Below are 3,486 nucleotides of genomic sequence, written 5' to 3' on the forward strand. Positions count from 1 at the left end.
CTGCTGAACATGGCCGGAGTACATCTTTGAGTTAGAGAAGTGAAATTCTCTGGCTGCCTGACTTATGAAAGTCCTTCGGTTCGCTAGGTACAGGGATTCCTGAGAACAGGAGTGCATAAAGAGTGCACTACTCTAATAGGAGATATGTGCCATAAGAAGCGATACAGAAGCAGGGGAAAAATCAAGGAGACTGAGACCCCGCCACTCATAAACTCACTCTGGTGGGGATCTAATGAGCAAGATGGACCAGAGTGACAGCTTCTCTAAGAAAAAAGAGTTTTAAACCTCTAATAATTGATGCCAGCAAGGGAGAGAAGAAGAAAGCTGCTGTCATAGTTGAATCTTTTTTCCATATGATCCAGGACACCAAACCATGATAAAAATTCAGGAATTATTTATTGAGCTGCTAGGTCTATCCAGGACTTTGAAGAACAGGTATGATCTGGGCAGGAAGTGACTATGCAGAAAGGACAAGATCAATGGATGAAGCACAGCAATCCCAGAAGGAGAAAGGATACCAGATATGACAGTTAGTCAGTGTCCCATGATTTCTCAAGCACAGTGATGCTTGCCATGCGGCAGAGTAAAGATCTATATCTCAACTTGGGGAAGGAAGACAAGGGGAGGAAGTCCTGACACGGACCTCTGCATCTACTCTCTTGTGACAGTACACCATAGAAAAGCCCCTGGCGATGGTAGGAAGCACTCCTGGGAAATATAAACTCTGTGTGTGTGTGTGTGTGTGTGTGTGTACGTGTGTGTGTGTACAAGCATCACACTCACATAGGAGGAAGGTAAGGCCAAAGGTGTCAGGCCATACTGTTCAGGCCCACACAGCACAAGGCCCTCTATGATCACACATCCTGTTAAACACCATCCCCTAGTTAGCCAGCTACACAGCTGCAGCTCTAACACTAAAGCTTTTCTGAAAATCAGAATACAGGGAGAAACCACCACTCACTCTCTTTGTTCCCCAAACCCACTGACCAGTAAGTGGTGGAACAAACCTTGAGATAAGCAGATCACCTGAGGTCTATATAACCCACAGTTTCCATCTTTCACAGACTTTGGCTCCTTTACCTCCTGTCCCCAGTTTGGAAACATTTGGAGCTCAAAACTGAAAGTGAAGCTCCAATTCAGAACTTAGATCCATGCAACCCTATGTTCACGGCAGCACAATTTAAAATAGCCAAGATATGGAAGCAACCTAAATGCTTGGATAAAGAAGTTATGGTTCATATATACAATGGAATATTACTCAGCTATTAAAAAAATGAAATCCTACCATTTGCATTGACATGAATGGACCTAGAGGTTATTATGCTGAGTGAAATAAGTCAGACAAAGATAAATACCATATGATTTCACTTATATGCAGAATCTAAGGAACAAAAAGAACAAACGAATCAAAACAGACTCACAAATATAGAGGAGAGATCTGGTGATTACCAGAGGGGAGGGGGATTGGGGAGCTGGGAGAAAAGAGTGAAAGGTTAAAGAGGAACATATTAGTAGTTGAAAGGTGGTCACAGGGATAGGGTGCATGGCATATGGAATATAGTCAGTAGTAACATAATGGCTATGTGTAGAGCCAGATGGATGATATAGTAATCAGGGGCCCATTTCGTAAACTATATAAATGTCTAACCAATGTACTGTATACTTGAAACTAATAATAAAAAAATTTAAATGATAGAAACCAAAAAAAATTTTTAAATAAAAAAAAGAAGTTACAAGAAACAGGTTGTTCAAATCAGAATGAAACAGGAGGGAAAAATAAAGAGAGTCATTGATGCCATGAGGGGCTGCTCACACAAGGCACTGCATGGCCTAATCTCTTCTCTTCTGCCACAGGCACCCACACTGGCACAGTCACCTCCTACTGCAGTTACAGTTACTGGCTCCTCTCAGCCCTCTGGCTTCTGGACTCCTAGAGAAGATAGGTCGAGAAGGCCACCCCAACGCTTGTCCTCCATGTCCCAGACAAGTGAGACTGTGAGAGGCAGAGGACAGGGCCAGGATGACTGGTTTCTGGGTGGTGTCACCTCCCTGCATTTGTCTCACTTCCAGCTTACACCTTAGCAATGAGGTATTCTGTTCCTAAACTTCCATGGCTGCCTCTAGCTGTGATAAAACACTGGGGTGCTCTACCTCGCTGCTTCCACAGCAGAGCAAATGCCCAGGTCAGCCCATTCTGCTAGCAGTCAGCAAACTCCCCAAGCCATAGGGGCCTGTGGCCAGGCTGAGTGAAGGCCACTCCCCAAGGAGGGGACACAGCTTAGAATCACCTTGTCTTTGTCACTTTGTGGATGTAAAGAGCAAGCTCTCCCACTTTGACCCACCCCACCCCCAGCTTTGGAGGAGAGAGGGGGAGCCAATGGGCTGTTGCTCAGATTGGACTCTAATACAAGAAAATGCATGACTGTGCACCTGCCCAGAGTCAGTGATCTCAAAACCATCTTTGCAGATATATGCTCTTTCATATGAATGGAGAGAGAACCAATAAATTACTTTTAAAGATAATTTAAAAATGTTAACACATTTACTAAAAGCAATTCATTTCTCCATGTCATTTACACCTTTCTTCCATACCATGTGGCCAGGAAGCCGAACCTTTTGGCTTCTGTTACTCAAAATACATGCCTGTGGTTGATTGTACATGCTTCATTTTCCAAGTCTAGTAAAGCTGACTTAAACCACATTTTTAATCATAGCAGACTTTTTTTTTTCTTGCACCAAACCAATCAGATAATCTTAGTTTTATTTAGTTTTCATTGCTCCTAGAAAATTTGTCCTCTGTTACCACATCTTTAATAAAATTTCTGAAAGCAAATCTGCTAATAGAACATCTCTTTATATCAATGAGACTCTTTGAAGACATGTGACATGTAATCTTTCCTCCTTATCCTTCAGAAGAAGGGAAGCAGTGTGAATCTTATTCAAACAGTTTACAAAACGTGCTTCATTTTTTTCATAGTTTATGACTTTTTTTTAAGTATGTTGGGATAACATTGGTTAATACAATTATTTAATTTTCAGATGTACATTTTAATTTGACATCTGTATATTCTATTGTGTGTTTACCACCCAAAGTCCAGTTTCCTTCAGCTACCATATATTTGATCCCCTTTACCCACTTCACCTTCCCCTATCCCCTTATATTTGATGCCCTTTAACTGTCTACCGTCCACCTCCTCCCCCACCTTCTACCCTCTGCTAACTGCTAGTCTATAGTCTATGTCCATGAATCTCTGTTTGTTTGTCCTGTTCATTTGTTGCTTTTAGGTTTATATCCCACATATAAGTGATATTTTGTGATTTTCAATATTTTCTGTTTAGCTTAGTTCGCTTAGCATGATTATCTCGAGGTCCATCCAGGTTGTCGCAAATGGCGGTATTTCATTTCTTCTATTGCTGAGTGATATTCCATTGTATATATGTACCAGAGCTTCTTTAGTCAATCATCTATCGTAGAACACTTCGGTT

This window comes from Pteropus alecto, unplaced genomic scaffold (genome assembly GCF_000325575.1).
Source record: "Pteropus alecto unplaced genomic scaffold, ASM32557v1 scaffold126, whole genome shotgun sequence".
In the NCBI taxonomy this organism is placed as follows: domain Eukaryota; kingdom Metazoa; phylum Chordata; class Mammalia; order Chiroptera; family Pteropodidae; genus Pteropus; species Pteropus alecto.